Source organism: Cucurbita pepo, chromosome 5 (assembly GCF_057944985.1).
Source record: "Cucurbita pepo subsp. pepo isolate OVF chromosome 5, ASM5794498v1, whole genome shotgun sequence".
Taxonomy (NCBI): Eukaryota; Viridiplantae; Streptophyta; class Magnoliopsida; order Cucurbitales; family Cucurbitaceae; genus Cucurbita; species Cucurbita pepo.
Window position 1 is genome coordinate 12,486,590 of NC_141802.1, and position 19,873 is coordinate 12,506,462.

The window sequence follows — 19,873 nt, forward strand, 5'->3', positions numbered from 1 at the left end:
ATTCGATTCTAAATCATTAGTCCTAATGATTCGCCACAAAAGTTTCGAAAAACATCGACCGTGACTCCATTTTTTAGCACGTACTTCAGACGTCCCAGATTAAGGTTTCCGAATTAGGGTCTCGATTTTCAGCACTCTTTAATTTTTTTATGCACTCCGTTTCTTCGAAATTATATTCTAAAATATCCGGCCTTATGATTCACCAAAAAAGTTTCGAAAAACGTCGACCGTGACTCGGTTTTTTTAGCACGTACTTCAAACGTCCCAGATTAAGGTTATCGAATTAGGGTCTCGATTTTAAGCACTCTTTTACTGTTTTATGCTATCCGTTTATTCGAAATTTTATATTAAATCATCAGTCCTAATGATTCGCCACAAAAGTTTCGAAAAACATCGACCGTCACTCCATTTTTTAGCACGTACTTCAAACGTCCCAGATTAAGGTTTCCGAATTAGGGTCTCGATTTTCAGCACTCTTTAATTGTTTTAAGCACTCCGTTTCTTCGAAATTATATTCTAAAATATCCGGCCTTACGATTCACCAAAAAAGTTTCGAAAAACGTCGACCGTGACTCGGTTTTTTTAGCACGTACTTCAAACGTCCCAGATTAAGGTTACCGAATTAGGCTCTCGATTCTAAGTACTCTTTTACTTTTTTATGCTATCCGTTTCTTCGAAATTCGATTCTAAATCATTAGTCCTAATGATTCGCCACAAAAGTTTCGAAAAACATCGACCGTGACTCCATTTTTTAGCACGTACTTCAGACGTCCCAGATTAAGGTTTCCGAATTAGGGTCTCGATTTTCAGCACTCTTTAATTTTTTTATGCACTCCGTTTCTTCGAAATTATATTCTAAAATATCCGGCCTTATGATTCACCAAAAAAGTTTCAAAAAACGTCGACCGTGACTCGGTTTTTTTAGCACGTACTTCAAATGTCCCAGATTAAGGTTACCAAATTAGGGTCTCGATTCTAAGCACTCTTTTACTCTTTTATGCTATCCGTTTCTTCGAAATTCGATTCTAAATCATCAGTCCTAATGATTCGCCACAAAAGTTTTGAAAAACATCGACCGTGACTCCATTTTTTAGCACGTACTTCAGACGTCCCAGATTAAGGTTTCCGAATTAGGGTCTCGATTTTCAGCACTCTTTAATTGTTTTATGCACTCCGTTTCTTCGAAATTATATTCTAAAATATCCGGCCTTATGATTCACCAAAAAAGTTTCGAAAAACGTCGACCGTGACTCGGTTTTTTTAGCACGTACTTCAAACGTCCAAGATTAAGGTTACCGAATTAGGGTCTCGATTCTAAGCACTCTTTTACTGTTTTATGCTATCCGTTTCTTCGAAATTCGATTCTAAATAATCAGTCCTAATGATTCGCCACAAAAGTTTCGAAAAACATCGACCGTGACTCCATTTTTTAGCACGTACTTCAAACGTCCCAGATTAAGGTTTCCGAATTAGGGTCTCGATTTTCAGCACTCTTTAATTTTTTTATGCACTCCGTTTCTTCGAAATTATATTCTAAAATATCCGGCCTTATGATTCACCAAAAAAGTTTCAAAAAACGTCGACCGTGACTCGGTTTTTTTAGCACGTACTTCAAATGTCCCAGATTAAGGTTACCAAATTAGGGTCTCGATTCTAAGCACTCTTTTACTCTTTTATGCTATCCGTTTCTTCGAAATTCGATTCTAAATCATCAGTCCTAATGATTCGCCACAAAAGTTTTGAAAAACATCGACCGTGACTCCATTTTTTAGCACGTACTTCAGACGTCCCAGATTAAGGTTTCCGAATTAGGGTCTCGATTTTCAGCACTCTTTAATTTTTTTATGCACTCCGTTTCTTCGAAATTATATTCTAAAATATCCAGCCTTATGATTCACCAAAAAAGTTTCGAAAAACGTCGACCGTGACTCGGTTTTTTTAGCACGTACTTCAAACGTCCAAGATTAAGGTTACCGAATTAGGGTCTCGATTCTAAGCACTCTTTTACTGTTTTATGCTATCAGTTTCTTCGAAATTCGATTCTAAATCATCAGTCCTAATGATTCGCCACAAAAGTTTCGAAAAACATCGACCGTGACTCCATTTTTTAGCACGTACTTCAAACGTCCCAGATTAAGGTTTCCGAATTAGGGTCTCGATTTTCAGCACTCTTTAATTGTTTTATGCACTCCGTTTCTTCGAAATTATATTCTAAAATTTCCGGCCTTATGATTCACCAAAAAAGTTTCGAAAAACGTCGACCGTGACTCGGTTTTTTTAGCACGTACTTCAAACGTCCCAGATTAAGGTTACCGAATTAGGCTCTCGATTCTAAGTACTCTTTTACTTTTTTATGCTATCCGTTTCTTCGAAATTCGATTCTAAATCATTAGTCCTAATGATTCGCCACAAAAGTTTCGAAAAACATCGACCGTGACTCCATTTTTTAGCACGTACTTCAGACGTCCCAGATTAAGGTTTCCGAATTAGGGTCTCGATTTTCAGCACTCTTTAATTTTTTTATGCACTCCGTTTCTTCGAAATTATATTCTAAAATATCCGGCCTTATGATTCACCAAAAAAGTTTCAAAAAACGTCGACCGTGACTCGGTTTTTTTAGCACGTACTTCAAATGTCCCAGATTAAGGTTACCAAATTAGGGTCTCGATTCTAAGCACTCTTTTACTCTTTTATGCTATCCGTTTCTTCGAAATTCGATTCTAAATCATCAGTCCTAATGATTCGCCACAAAAGTTTTGAAAAACATCGACCGTGACTCCATTTTTTAGCACGTACTTCAGACGTCCCAGATTAAGGTTTCCGAATTAGGGTCTCGATTTTCAGCACTCTTTAATTGTTTTATGCACTCCGTTTCTTCGAAATTATATTCTAAAATATCCGGCCTTATGATTCACCAAAAAAGTTTCGAAAAACGTCGACCGTGACTCGGTTTTTTTAGCACGTACTTCAAACGTCCAAGATTAAGGTTACCGAATTAGGGTCTCGATTCTAAGCACTCTTTTACTGTTTTATGCTATCCGTTTCTTCGAAATTCGATTCTAAATAATCAGTCCTAATGATTCGCCACAAAAGTTTCGAAAAACATCGACCGTGACTCCATTTTTTAGCACGTACTTCAAACGTCCCAGATTAAGGTTTCCGAATTAGGGTCTCGATTTTCAGCACTCTTTAATTTTTTTATGCACTCCGTTTCTTCGAAATTATATTCTAAAATATCCGGCCTTATGATTCACCAAAAAAGTTTCGAAAAACGTCGACCGTGACTCGGTTTTTTTAGCACGTACTTCAAACGTCCAAGATTAAGGTTACCGAATTAGGGTCTCGATTCTAAGCACTCTTTTACTGTTTTATGCTATCCGTTTCTTCGAAATTCGATTCTAAATCATCAGTCCTAATGATTCGCCACAAAAGTTTCGAAAAACATCGACCGTGACTCCATTTTTTAGCACGTACTTCAAACGTCCCAGATTAAGGTTTCCGAATTAGGGTCTCGATTTTCAGCACTCTTTAATTGTTTTATGCACTCCGTTTCTTCGAAATTATATTCTAAAATTTCCGGCCTTATGATTCACCAAAAAAGTTTCGAAAAACGTCGACCGTGACTCGGTTTTTTTAGCACGTACTTCAAACGTCCAAGATTAAGGTTACCGAATTAGGGTCTCGATTCTAAGCACTCTTTTACTGTTTTATGCTATCCGTTTCTTCGAAATTCGATTCTAAATAATCAGTCCTAATGATTCGCCACAAAAGTTTCGAAAAACATCGACCGTGACTCCATTTTTTAGCACGTACTTCAAACGTCCCAGATTAAGGTTTCCGAATTAGGGTCTCGATTTTCAGCACTCTTTAATTGTTTTAAGCACTCCGTTTCTTCGAAATTATATTCTAAAATATCCGGCCTTACGATTCACCAAAAAAGTTTCGAAAAACGTCGACCGTGACTCGGTTTTTTTAGCACGTACTTCAAACGTCCCAGATTAAGGTTACCGAATTAGGCTCTCGATTCTAAGTACTCTTTTACTGTTTTATGCTATCCGTTTCTTCGAAATTCGATTCTAAATCATTAGTCCTAATGATTCGCCACAAAAGTTTCGAAAAACATCGACCGTGACTCCATTTTTTAGCACGTACTTCAGACGTCCCAGATTAAGGTTTCCGAATTAGGGTCTCGATTTTCAGCACTCTTTAATTTTTTTATGCACTCCGTTTCTTCGAAATTATATTCTAAAATATCCGGCCTTACGATTCACCAAAAAAGTTTCGAAAAACGTCGACCGTGACTCGGTTTTTTTAGCACGTACTTCAAACGTCCCAGATTAAGGTTATCGAATTAGGGTCTCGATTTTAAGCACTCTTTTACTGTTTTATGCTATCCGTTTATTCAAAATTTTATATTAAATCATCAGTCCTAATGATTCGCCACAAAAGTTTCGAAAAACATCGACCGTCACTCCATTTTTTAGCACGTACTTCAAACGTCCCAGATTAAGGTTTCCGAATTAGGGTCTCGATTTTCAGCACTCTTTAATTGTTTTAAGCACTCCGTTTCTTCGAAATTATATTCTAAAATATCCGGCCTTACGATTCACCAAAAAAGTTTCGAAAAACGTCGACCGTGACTCGGTTTTTTTAGCACGTACTTCAAACGTCCCAGATTAAGGTTACCGAATTAGGCTCTCGATTCTAAGTACTCTTTTACTGTTTTATGCTATCCGTTTCTTCGAAATTCGATTCTAAATCATTAGTCCTAATGATTCGCCACAAAAGTTTCGAAAAACATCGACCGTGACTCCATTTTTTAGCACGTACTTCAGACGTCCCAGATTAAGGTTTCCGAATTAGGGTCTCGATTTTCAGCACTCTTTAATTTTTTTATGCACTCCGTTTCTTCGAAATTATATTCTAAAATATCCGGCCTTATGATTCACCAAAAAAGTTTCAAAAAACGTCGACCGTGACTCGGTTTTTTTAGCACGTACTTCAAATGTCCCAGATTAAGGTTACCAAATTAGGGTCTCGATTCTAAGCACTCTTTTACTCTTTTATGCTATCCGTTTCTTCGAAATTCGATTCTAAATCATCAGTCCTAATGATTCGCCACAAAAGTTTTGAAAAACATCGACCGTGACTCCATTTTTTAGCACGTACTTCAGACGTCCCAGATTAAGGTTTCCGAATTAGGGTCTCGATTTTCAGCACTCTTTAATTGTTTTATGCACTCCGTTTCTTCGAAATTATATTCTAAAATATCCGGCCTTATGATTCACCAAAAAAGTTTCGAAAAACGTCGACCGTGACTCGGTTTTTTTAGCACGTACTTCAAACGTCCAAGATTAAGGTTACCGAATTAGGGTCTCGATTCTAAGCACTCTTTTACTGTTTTATGCTATCCGTTTCTTCGAAATTCGATTCTAAATAATCAGTCCTAATGATTCGCCACAAAAGTTTCGAAAAACATCGACCGTGACTCCATTTTTTAGCACGTACTTCAAACGTCCCAGATTAAGGTTTCCGAATTAGGGTCTCGATTTTCAGCACTCTTTAATTTTTTTATGCACTCCGTTTCTTCGAAATTATATTCTAAAATATCCGGCCTTATGATTCACCAAAAAAGTTTCAAAAAACGTCGACCGTGACTCGGTTTTTTTAGCACGTACTTCAAATGTCCCAGATTAAGGTTACCAAATTAGGGTCTCGATTCTAAGCACTCTTTTACTCTTTTATGCTATCCGTTTCTTCGAAATTCGATTCTAAATCATCAGTCCTAATGATTCGCCACAAAAGTTTTGAAAAACATCGACCGTGACTCCATTTTTTAGCACGTACTTCAGACGTCCCAGATTAAGGTTTCCGAATTAGGGTCTCGATTTTCAGCACTCTTTAATTTTTTTATGCACTCCGTTTCTTCGAAATTATATTCTAAAATATCCAGCCTTATGATTCACCAAAAAAGTTTCGAAAAACGTCGACCGTGACTCGGTTTTTTTAGCACGTACTTCAAACGTCCAAGATTAAGGTTACCGAATTAGGGTCTCGATTCTAAGCACTCTTTTACTGTTTTATGCTATCCGTTTCTTCGAAATTCGATTCTAAATCATCAGTCCTAATGATTCGCCACAAAAGTTTCGAAAAACATCGACCGTGACTCCATTTTTTAGCACGTACTTCAAACGTCCCAGATTAAGGTTTCCGAATTAGGGTCTCGATTTTCAGCACTCTTTAATTGTTTTATGCACTCCGTTTCTTCGAAATTATATTCTAAAATTTCCGGCCTTATGATTCACCAAAAAAGTTTCGAAAAACGTCGACCGTGACTCGGTTTTTTTAGCACGTACTTCAAACGTCCCAGATTAAGGTTACCGAATTAGGGTCTCGATTTTAAGCACTCTTTTACTGTTTTATGCTATCCGTTTCTTCGAAATTCGATTCTAAATCATCAGTCCTAATGATTCGCCACAAAAGTTTCGAAAAACATCGACCGTGACGCCATTTTTTAGCACGTACTTCAGACGTCCCAGATTAAGGTTTCTGAATTAGGGACTCGATTTTCAGCACTCTTTAATTTTTTTATGCACTCCGTTTCTTCGAAATTATATTCTAAAATATCCGGCCTTATGATTCACCAAAAAAGTTTCGAAAAACGTCGACCGTGACTCGGTTTTTTTAGCACGTACTTCAAACGTCCCAGATTAAGGTTATCGAATTAGGGTCTCGATTTTAAGCACTCTTTTACTGTTTTATTCTATCCGTTTATTCGAAATTTTATATTAAATCATCAGTCCTAATGATTCGCCACAAAAGTTTCGAAAAACATCGACCGTGACTCCATTTTTTAGCACGTACTTCAAACGTCCCAGATTAAGGTTTCCGAATTAGGGTCTCGATTTTCAGCACTCTTTAATTGTTTTAAGCACTCCGTTTCTTCGAAATTATATTCTAAAATATCCGGCCTTACGATTCACCAAAAAAGTTTCGAAAAACGTCGACCGTGACTCGGTTTTTTTAGCACGTACTTCAAACGTCCCAGATTAAGGTTACCGAATTAGGGTCTCGATTTTAAGCACTCTTTTACTGTTTTATGCTATCCGTTTCTTCGAAATTCGATTCTAAATCATCAGTCCTAATGATTCGCCACAAAAGTTTCGAAAAACATCGACCGTGACGCCATTTTTTAGCACGTACTTCAGACGTCCCAGATTAAGGTTTCGGAATTAGGGACTCGATTTTCAGCACTCTTTAATTTTTTTATGCACTCCGTTTCTTCGAAATTATATTCTAAAATATCCGGCCTTATGATTCACCAAAAAAGTTTCGAAAAACGTCGACCGTGACTCGGTTTTTTTAGCACGTACTTCAAACGTCCCAGATTAAGGTTATCGAATTAGGGTCTCGATTTTAAGCACTCTTTTACTGTTTTATGCTATCCGTTTATTCGAAATTTTATATTAAATCATCAGTCCTAATGATTCGCCACAAAAGTTTCGAAAAACATCGACCGTCACTCCATTTTTTAGCACGTACTTCAAACGTCCCAGATTAAGGTTTCCGAATTAGGGTCTCGATTTTCAGCACTCTTTAATTGTTTTAAGCACTCCGTTTCTTCGAAATTATATTCTAAAATATCCGGCCTTACGATTCACCAAAAAAGTTTCGAAAAACGTCGACCGTGACTCGGTTTTTTTAGCACGTACTTCAAACGTCCCAGATTAAGGTTATCGAATTAGGGTCTCGATTTTAAGCACTCTTTTACTGTTTTATCTTATCCGTTTATTCGAAATTTTATATTAAATCATCAGTCCTAATGATTCGCCACAAAAGTTTCGAAAAACATCGACCGTCACTCCATTTTTTAGCACGTACTTCAAACGTCCCAGATTAAGGTTTCCGAATTAGGGTCTCGATTTTCAGCACTCTTTAATTGTTTTAAGCACTCCGTTTCTTCGAAATTATATTCTAAAATATCCGGCCTTACGATTCACCAAAAAAGTTTCGAAAAACGTCGACCGTGACTCGGTTTTTTTAGCACGTACTTCAAACGTCCCAGATTAAGGTTACCGAATTAGGCTCTCGATTCTAAGTACTCTTTTACTGTTTTATGCTATCCGTTTCTTCGAAATTCGATTCTAAATCATTAGTCCTAATGATTCGCCACAAAAGTTTCGAAAAACATCGACCGTGACTCCATTTTTTAGCACGTACTTCAGACGTCCCAGATTAAGGTTTCCGAATTAGGGTCTCGATTTTCAGCACTCTTTAATTTTTTTATGCACTCCGTTTCTTCGAAATTATATTCTAAAATATCCGGCCTTATGATTCACCAAAAAAGTTTCAAAAAACGTCGACCGTGACTCGGTTTTTTTAGCACGTACTTCAAATGTCCCAGATTAAGGTTACCAAATTAGGGTCTCGATTCTAAGCACTCTTTTACTCTTTTATGCTATCCGTTTCTTCGAAATTCGATTCTAAATCATCAGTCCTAATGATTCGCCACAAAAGTTTTGAAAAACATCGACCGTGACTCCATTTTTTAGCACGTACTTCAGACGTCCCAGATTAAGGTTTCCGAATTAGGGTCTCGATTTTCAGCACTCTTTAATTGTTTTATGCACTCCGTTTCTTCGAAATTATATTCTAAAATATCCGGCCTTATGATTCACCAAAAAAGTTTCGAAAAACGTCGACCGTGACTCGGTTTTTTTAGCACGTACTTCAAACGTCCAAGATTAAGGTTACCGAATTAGGGTCTCGATTCTAAGCACTCTTTTACTGTTTTATGCTATCCGTTTCTTCGAAATTCGATTCTAAATAATCAGTCCTAATGATTCGCCACAAAAGTTTCGAAAAACATCGACCGTGACTCCATTTTTTAGCACGTACTTCAAACGTCCCAGATTAAGGTTTCCGAATTAGGGTCTCGATTTTCAGCACTCTTTAATTTTTTTATGCACTCCGTTTCTTCGAAATTATATTCTAAAATATCCGGCCTTATGATTCACCAAAAAAGTTTCAAAAAACGTCGACCGTGACTCGGTTTTTTTAGCACGTACTTCAAATGTCCCAGATTAAGGTTACCAAATTAGGGTCTCGATTCTAAGCACTCTTTTACTCTTTTATGCTATCCGTTTCTTCGAAATTCGATTCTAAATCATCAGTCCTAATGATTCGCCACAAAAGTTTTGAAAAACATCGACCGTGACTCCATTTTTTAGCACGTACTTCAGACGTCCCAGATTAAGGTTTCCGAATTAGGGTCTCGATTTTCAGCACTCTTTAATTTTTTTATGCACTCCGTTTCTTCGAAATTATATTCTAAAATATCCAGCCTTATGATTCACCAAAAAAGTTTCGAAAAACGTCGACCGTGACTCGGTTTTTTTAGCACGTACTTCAAACGTCCAAGATTAAGGTTACCGAATTAGGGTCTCGATTCTAAGCACTCTTTTACTGTTTTATGCTATCCGTTTCTTCGAAATTCGATTCTAAATCATCAGTCCTAATGATTCGCCACAAAAGTTTCGAAAAACATCGACCGTGACTCCATTTTTTAGCACGTACTTCAAACGTCCCAGATTAAGGTTTCCGAATTAGGGTCTCGATTTTCAGCACTCTTTAATTGTTTTATGCACTCCGTTTCTTCGAAATTATATTCTAAAATTTCCGGCCTTATGATTCACCAAAAAAGTTTCGAAAAACGTCGACCGTGACTCGGTTTTTTTAGCACGTACTTCAAACGTCCCAGATTAAGGTTACCGAATTAGGGTCTCGATTTTAAGCACTCTTTTACTGTTTTATGCTATCCGTTTCTTCGAAATTCGATTCTAAATCATCAGTCCTAATGATTCGCCACAAAAGTTTCGAAAAACATCGACCGTGACGCCATTTTTTAGCACGTACTTCAGACGTCCCAGATTAAGGTTTCTGAATTAGGGACTCGATTTTCAGCACTCTTTAATTTTTTTATGCACTCCGTTTCTTCGAAATTATATTCTAAAATATCCGGCCTTATGATTCACCAAAAAAGTTTCGAAAAACGTCGACCGTGACTCGGTTTTTTTAGCACGTACTTCAAACGTCCCAGATTAAGGTTATCGAATTAGGGTCTCGATTTTAAGCACTCTTTTACTGTTTTATTCTATCCGTTTATTCGAAATTTTATATTAAATCATCAGTCCTAATGATTCGCCACAAAAGTTTCGAAAAACATCGACCGTGACTCCATTTTTTAGCACGTACTTCAAACGTCCCAGATTAAGGTTTCCGAATTAGGGTCTCGATTTTCAGCACTCTTTAATTGTTTTAAGCACTCCGTTTCTTCGAAATTATATTCTAAAATATCCGGCCTTACGATTCACCAAAAAAGTTTCGAAAAACGTCGACCGTGACTCGGTTTTTTTAGCACGTACTTCAAACGTCCCAGATTAAGGTTACCGAATTAGGGTCTCGATTTTAAGCACTCTTTTACTGTTTTATGCTATCCGTTTCTTCGAAATTCGATTCTAAATCATCAGTCCTAATGATTCGCCACAAAAGTTTCGAAAAACATCGACCGTGACGCCATTTTTTAGCACGTACTTCAGACGTCCCAGATTAAGGTTTCGGAATTAGGGACTCGATTTTCAGCACTCTTTAATTTTTTTATGCACTCCGTTTCTTCGAAATTATATTCTAAAATATCCGGCCTTATGATTCACCAAAAAAGTTTCGAAAAACGTCGACCGTGACTCGGTTTTTTTAGCACGTACTTCAAACGTCCCAGATTAAGGTTATCGAATTAGGGTCTCGATTTTAAGCACTCTTTTACTGTTTTATGCTATCCGTTTATTCGAAATTTTATATTAAATCATCAGTCCTAATGATTCGCCACAAAAGTTTCGAAAAACATCGACCGTCACTCCATTTTTTAGCACGTACTTCAAACGTCCCAGATTAAGGTTTCCGAATTAGGGTCTCGATTTTCAGCACTCTTTAATTGTTTTAAGCACTCCGTTTCTTCGAAATTATATTCTAAAATATCCGGCCTTACGATTCACCAAAAAAGTTTCGAAAAACGTCGACCGTGACTCGGTTTTTTTAGCACGTACTTCAAACGTCCCAGATTAAGGTTATCGAATTAGGGTCTCGATTTTAAGCACTCTTTTACTGTTTTATGCTATCCGTTTATTCGAAATTTTATATTAAATCATCAGTCCTAATGATTCGCCACAAAAGTTTCGAAAAACATCGACCGTCACTCCATTTTTTAGCACGTACTTCAAACGTCCCAGATTAAGGTTTCCGAATTAGGGTCTCGATTTTCAGCACTCTTTAATTGTTTTAAGCACTCCGTTTCTTCGAAATTATATTCTAAAATATCCGGCCTTACGATTCACCAAAAAAGTTTCGAAAAACGTCGACCGTGACTCGGTTTTTTTAGCACGTACTTCAAACGTCCCAGATTAAGGTTACCGAATTAGGCTCTCGATTCTAAGTACTCTTTTACTGTTTTATGCTATCCGTTTCTTCGAAATTCGATTCTAAATCATTAGTCCTAATGATTCGCCACAAAAGTTTCGAAAAACATCGACCGTGACTCCATTTTTTAGCACGTACTTCAGACGTCCCAGATTAAGGTTTCCGAATTAGGGTCTCGATTTTCAGCACTCTTTAATTTTTTTATGCACTCCGTTTCTTCGAAATTATATTCTAAAATATCCGGCCTTATGATTCACCAAAAAAGTTTCAAAAAACGTCGACCGTGACTCGGTTTTTTTAGCACGTACTTCAAATGTCCCAGATTAAGGTTACCAAATTAGGGTCTCGATTCTAAGCACTCTTTTACTCTTTTATGCTATCCGTTTCTTCGAAATTCGATTCTAAATCATCAGTCCTAATGATTCGCCACAAAAGTTTTGAAAAACATCGACCGTGACTCCATTTTTTAGCACGTACTTCAGACGTCCCAAATTAAGGTTTCCGAATTAGGGTCTCGATTTTCAGCACTCTTTAATTGTTTTATGCACTCCGTTTCTTCGAAATTATATTCTAAAATATCCGGCCTTATGATTCACCAAAAAAGTTTCGAAAAACGTCGACCGTGACTCGGTTTTTTTAGCACGTACTTCAAACGTCCAAGATTAAGGTTACCGAATTAGGGTCTCGATTCTAAGCACTCTTTTACTGTTTTATGCTATCCGTTTCTTCGAAATTCGATTCTAAATAATCAGTCCTAATGATTCGCCACAAAAGTTTCGAAAAACATCGACCGTGACTCCATTTTTTAGCACGTACTTCAAACGTCCCAGATTAAGGTTTCCGAATTAGGGTCTCGATTTTCAGCACTCTTTAATTTTTTTATGCACTCCGTTTCTTCGAAATTATATTCTAAAATATCCGGCCTTATGATTCACCAAAAAAGTTTCAAAAAACGTCGACCGTGACTCGGTTTTTTTAGCACGTACTTCAAATGTCCCAGATTAAGGTTACCAAATTAGGGTCTCGATTCTAAGCACTCTTTTACTCTTTTATGCTATCCGTTTCTTCGAAATTCGATTCTAAATCATCAGTCCTAATGATTCGCCACAAAAGTTTTGAAAAACATCGACCGTGACTCCATTTTTTAGCACGTACTTCAGACGTCCCAGATTAAGGTTTCCGAATTAGGGTCTCGATTTTCAGCACTCTTTAATTTTTTTATGCACTCCGTTTCTTCGAAATTATATTCTAAAATATCCAGCCTTATGATTCACCAAAAAAGTTTCGAAAAACGTCGACCGTGACTCGGTTTTTTTAGCACGTACTTCAAACGTCCAAGATTAAGGTTACCGAATTAGGGTCTCGATTCTAAGCACTCTTTTACTGTTTTATGCTATCCGTTTCTTCGAAATTCGATTCTAAATCATCAGTCCTAATGATTCGCCACAAAAGTTTCGAAAAACATCGACCGTGACTCCATTTTTTAGCACGTACTTCAAACGTCCCAGATTAAGGTTTCCGAATTAGGGTCTCGATTTTCAGCACTCTTTAATTGTTTTATGCACTCCGTTTCTTCGAAATTATATTCTAAAATTTCCGGCCTTATGATTCACCAAAAAAGTTTCGAAAAACGTCGACCGTGACTCGGTTTTTTTAGCACGTACTTCAAACGTCCCAGATTAAGGTTACCGAATTAGGGTCTCGATTTTAAGCACTCTTTTACTGTTTTATGCTATCCGTTTCTTCGAAATTCGATTCTAAATCATCAGTCCTAATGATTCGCCACAAAAGTTTCGAAAAACATCGACCGTGACGCCATTTTTTAGCACGTACTTCAGACGTCCCAGATTAAGGTTTCTGAATTAGGGACTCGATTTTCAGCACTCTTTAATTTTTTTATGCACTCCGTTTCTTCGAAATTATATTCTAAAATATCCGGCCTTATGATTCACCAAAAAAGTTTCGAAAAACGTCGACCGTGACTCGGTTTTTTTAGCACGTACTTCAAACGTCCCAGATTAAGGTTATCGAATTAGGGTCTCGATTTTAAGCACTCTTTTACTGTTTTATTCTATCCGTTTATTCGAAATTTTATATTAAATCATCAGTCCTAATGATTCGCCACAAAAGTTTCGAAAAACATCGACCGTGACTCCATTTTTTAGCACGTACTTCAGACGTCCCAGATTAAGGTTTCCGAATTAGGGTCTCGATTTTCAGCACTCTTTAATTTTTTTATGCACTCCGTTTCTTCGAAATTATATTCTAAAATATCCGGCCTTATGATTCACCAAAAAAGTTTCAAAAAACGTCGACCGTGACTCGGTTTTTTTAGCACGTACTTCAAATGTCCCAGATTAAGGTTACCAAATTAGGGTCTCGATTCTAAGCACTCTTTTACTCTTTTATGCTATCCGTTTCTTCGAAATTCGATTCTAAATCATCAGTCCTAATGATTCGCCACAAAAGTTTTGAAAAACATCGACCGTGACTCCATTTTTTAGCACGTACTTCAGACGTCCCAGATTAAGGTTTCCGAATTAGGGTCTCGATTTTCAGCACTCTTTAATTGTTTTAAGCACTCCGTTTCTTCGAAATTATATTCTAAAATATCCGGCCTTACGATTCACCAAAAAAGTTTCGAAAAACGTCGACCGTGACTCGGTTTTTTTAGCACGTACTTCAAACGTCCCAGATTAAGGTTACCGAATTAGGGTCTCGATTTTAAGCACTCTTTTACTGTTTTATGCTATCCGTTTCTTCGAAATTCGATTCTAAATCATCAGTCCTAATGATTCGCCACAAAAGTTTCGAAAAACATCGACCGTGACGCCATTTTTTAGCACGTACTTCAGACGTCCCAGATTAAGGTTTCTGAATTAGGGACTCGATTTTCAGCACTCTTTAATTTTTTTATGCACTCCGTTTCTTCGAAATTATATTCTAAAATATCCGGCCTTACGATTCACCAAAAAAGTTTCGAAAAACGTCGACCGTGACTCGGTTTTTTTAGCACGTACTTCAAATGTCCCAGATTAAGGTTACCAAATTAGGGTCTCGATTCTAAGCACTCTTTTACTCTTTTATGCTATCCGTTTCTTCGAAATTCGATTCTAAATCATCAGTCCTAATGATTCGCCACAAAAGTTTTGAAAAACATCGACCGTGACTCCATTTTTTAGCACGTACTTCAGACGTCCCAGATTAAGGTTTCCGAATTAGGGTCTCGATTTTCAGCACTCTTTAATTGTTTTATGCACTCCGTTTCTTCGAAATTATATTCTAAAATATCCGGCCTTATGATTCACCAAAAAAGTTTCGAAAAACGTCGACCGTGACTCGGTTTTTTTAGCACGTACTTCAAACGTCCAATATTAAGGTTACCGAATTAGGGTCTCGATTCTAAGCACTCTTTTACTGTTTTATGCTATCCGTTTCTTCGAAATTCGATTCTAAATAATCAGTCCTAATGATTCGCCACAAAAGTTTCGAAAAACATCGACCGTCACTCCATTTTTTAGCACGTACTTCAAACGTCCCAGATTAAGGTTTCCGAATTAGGGTCTCGATTTTCAGCACTCTTTAATTGTTTTAAGCACTCCGTTTCTTCGAAATTATATTCTAAAATATCCGGCCTTACGATTCACCAAAAAAGTTTCGAAAAACGTCGACCGTGACTCGGTTTTTTTAGCACGTACTTCAAACGTCCCAGATTAAGGTTATCGAATTAGGGTCTCGATTTTAAGCACTCTTTTACTGTTTTATGCTATCCGTTTATTCGAAATTTTATATTAAATCATCAGTCCTAATGATTCGCCACAAAAGTTTCGAAAAACATCGACCGTCACTCCATTTTTTAGCACGTACTTCAAACGTCCCAGATTAAGGTTTCCGAATTAGGGTCTCGATTTTCAGCACTCTTTAATTGTTTTAAGCACTCCGTTTCTTCGAAATTATATTCTAAAATATCCGGCCTTACGATTCACCAAAAAAGTTTCGAAAAACGTCGACCGTGACTCGGTTTTTTTAGCACGTACTTCAAACGTCCCAGATTAAGGTTACCGAATTAGGCTCTCGATTCTAAGTACTCTTTTACTGTTTTATGCTATCCGTTTCTTCGAAATTCGATTCTAAATCATTAGTCCTAATGATTCGCCACAAAAGTTTCGAAAAACATCGACCGTGACTCCATTTTTTAGCACGTACTTCAGACGTCCCAGATTAAGGTTTCCGAATTAGGGTCTCGATTTTCAGCACTCTTTAATTTTTTTATGCACTCCGTTTCTTCGAAATTATATTCTAAAATATCCGGCCTTATGATTCACCAAAAAAGTTTCAAAAAACGTCGACCGTGACTCGGTTTTTTTAGCACGTACTTCAAATGTCCCAGATTAAGGTTACCAAATTAGGGTCTCGATTCTAAGCACTCTTTTACTCTTTTATGCTATCCGTTTCTTCGAAATTCGATTCTAAATCATCAGTCCTAATGATTCGCCACAAAAGTTTTGAAAAACATCGACCGTGACTCCATTTTTTAGCACGTACTTCAGACGTCCCAAATTAAGGTTTCCGAATTAGGGTCTCGATTTTCAGCACTCTTTAATTGTTTTATGCACTCCGTTTCTTCGAAATTATATTCTAAAATATCCGGCCTTATGATTCACCAAAAAAGTTTCGAAAAACGTCGACCGTGACTCGGTTTTTTTAGCACGTACTTCAAACGTCCAAGATTAAGGTTACCGAATTAGGGTCTCGATTCTAAGCACTCTTTTACTCTTTTATGCTATCCGTTTCTTCGAAATTCGATTCTAAATAATCAGTCCTAATGATTCGCCACAAAAGTTTCGAAAAACATCGACCGTGACTCCATTTTTTAGCACGTACTTCAAACGTCCCAGATTAAGGTTTCCGAATTAGGGTCTCGATTTTCAGCACTCTTTAATTGTTTTATGCACTCCGTTTCTTCGAAATTATATTCTAAAATATCCGGCCTTATGATTCACCAAAAAAGTTTCGAAAAACGTCGACCGTGACTCGGTTTTTTTAGCACGTACTTCAAACGTCCAAGATTAAGGTTACCGAATTAGGGTCTCGATTCTAAGCACTCTTTTACTGTTTTATGCTATCCGTTTCTTCGAAATTCGATTCTAAATCATCAGTCCTAATGATTCGCCACAAAAGTTTTGAAAAACATCGACCGTGACTCCATTTTTTAGCACGTACTTCAGACGTCCCAGATTAAGGTTTCCGAATTAGGGTCTCGATTTTCAGCACTCTTTAATTTTTTTATGCACTCCGTTTCTTCGAAATTATATTCTAAAATATCCAGCCTTATGATTCACCAAAAAAGTTTCGAAAAACGTCGACCGTGACTCGGTTTTTTTAGCACGTACTTCAAACGTCCAAGATTAAGGTTACCGAATTAGGGTCTCGATTCTAAGCACTCTTTTACTGTTTTATGCTATCCGTTTCTTCGAAATTCGATTCTAAATCATCAGTCCTAATGATTCGCCACAAAAGTTTCGAAAAACATCGACCGTGACTCCATTTTTTAGCACGTACTTCAAACGTCCCAGATTAAGGTTTCCGAATTAGGGTCTCGATTTTCAGCACTCTTTAATTGTTTTATGCACTCCGTTTCTTCGAAATTATATTCTAAAATTTCCGGCCTTATGATTCACCAAAAAAGTTTCGAAAAACGTCGACCGTGACTCGGTTTTTTTAGCACGTACTTCAAACGTCCCAGATTAAGGTTACCGAATTAGGGTCTCGATTTTAAGCACTCTTTTACTGTTTTATGCTATCCGTTTCTTCGAAATTCGATTCTAAATCATCAGTCCTAATGATTCGCCACAAAAGTTTCGAAAAACATCGACCGTGACGCCATTTTTTAGCACGTACTTCAGACGTCCCAGATTAAGGTTTCTGAATTAGGGACTCGATTTTCAGCACTCTTTAATTTTTTTATGCACTCCGTTTCTTCGAAATTATATTCTAAAATATCCGGCCTTATGATTCACCAAAAAAGTTTCGAAAAACGTCGACCGTGACTCGGTTTTTTTAGCACGTACTTCAAACGTCCCAGATTAAGGTTATCGAATTAGGGTCTCGATTTTAAGCACTCTTTTACTGTTTTATTCTATCCGTTTATTCGAAATTTTATATTAAATCATCAGTCCTAATGATTCGCCACAAAAGTTTCGAAAAACATCGACCGTGACTCCATTTTTTAGCACGTACTTCAGACGTCCCAGATTAAGGTTTCCGAATTAGGGTCTCGATTTTCAGCACTCTTTAATTTTTTTATGCACTCCGTTTCTTCGAAATTATATTCTAAAATATCCGGCCTTATGATTCACCAAAAAAGTTTCAAAAAACGTCGACCGTGACTCGGTTTTTTTAGCACGTACTTCAAATGTCCCAGATTAAGGTTACCAAATTAGGGTCTCGATTCTAAGCACTCTTTTACTCTTTTATGCTATCCGTTTCTTCGAAATTCGATTCTAAATCATCAGTCCTAATGATTCGCCACAAAAGTTTTGAAAAACATCGACCGTGACTCCATTTTTTAGCACGTACTTCAGACGTCCCAGATTAAGGTTTCCGAATTAGGGTCTCGATTTTCAGCACTCTTTAATTGTTTTAAGCACTCCGTTTCTTCGAAATTATATTCTAAAATATCCGGCCTTACGATTCACCAAAAAAGTTTCGAAAAACGTCGACCGTGACTCGGTTTTTTTAGCACGTACTTCAAACGTCCCAGATTAAGGTTACCGAATTAGGGTCTCGATTTTAAGCACTCTTTTACTGTTTTATGCTATCCGTTTCTTCGAAATTCGATTCTAAATCATCAGTCCTAATGATTCGCCACAAAAGTTTCGAAAAACATCGACCGTGACGCCATTTTTTAGCACGTACTTCAGACGTCCCAGATTAAGGTTTCTGAATTAGGGACTCGATTTTCAGCACTCTTTAATTTTTTTATGCACTCCGTTTCTTCGAAATTATATTCTAAAATATCCGGCCTTACGATTCACCAAAAAAGTTTCGAAAAACGTCGACCGTGACTCGGTTTTTTTAGCACGTACTTCAAATGTCCCAGATTAAGGTTACCAAATTAGGGTCTCGATTCTAAGCACTCTTTTACTCTTTTATGCTATCCGTTTCTTCGAAATTCGATTCTAAATCATCAGTCCTAATGATTCGCCACAAAAGTTTTGAAAAACATCGACCGTGACTCCATTTTTTAGCACGTACTTCAGACGTCCCAGATTAAGGTTTCCGAATTAGGGTCTCGATTTTCAGCACTCTTTAATTGTTTTATGCACTCCGTTTCTTCGAAATTATATTCTAAAATATCCGGCCTTATGATTCACCAAAAAAGTTTCGAAAAACGTCGACCGTGACTCGGTTTTTTTAGCACGTACTTCAAACGTCCAATATTAAGGTTACCGAATTAGGGTCTCGATTCTAAGCACTCTTTTACTGTTTTATGCTATCCGTTTCTTCGAAATTCGATTCTAAATAATCAGTCCTAATGATTCGCCACAAAAGTTTCGAAAAACATCGACCGTCACTCCATTTTTTAGCACGTACTTCAAACGTCCCAGATTAAGGTTTCCGAATTAGGGTCTCGATTTTCAGCACTCTTTAATTGTTTTAAGCACTCCGTTTCTTCGAAATTATATTCTAAAATATCCGGCCTTACGATTCACCAAAAAAGTTTCGAAAAACGTCGACCGTGACTCGGTTTTTTTAGCACGTACTTCAAACGTCCCAGATTAAGGTTATCGAATTAGGGTCTCGATTTTAAGCACTCTTTTACTGTTTTATGCTATCCGTTTATTCGAAATTTTATATTAAATCATCAGTCCTAATGATTCGCCACAAAAGTTTCGAAAAACATCGACCGTCACTCCATTTTTTAGCACGTACTTCAAACGTCCCAGATTAAGGTTTCCGAATTAGGGTCTCGATTTTCAGCACTCTTTAATTGTTTTAAGCACTCCGTTTCTTCGAAATTATATTCTAAAATATCCGGCCTTACGATTCACCAAAAAAGTTTCGAAAAACGTCGACCGTGACTCGGTTTTTTTAGCACGTACTTCAAACGTCCCAGATTAAGGTTACCGAATTAGGCTCTCGATTCTAAGTACTCTTTTACTGTTTTATGCTATCCGTTTCTTCGAAATTCGATTCTAAATCATTAGTCCTAATGATTCGCCACAAAAGTTTCGAAAAACATCGACCGTGACTCCATTTTTTAGCACGTACTTCAGACGTCCCAGATTAAGGTTTCCGAATTAGGGTCTCGATTTTCAGCACTCTTTAATTTTTTTATGCACTCCGTTTCTTCGAAATTATATTCTAAAATATCCGGCCTTATGATTCACCAAAAAAG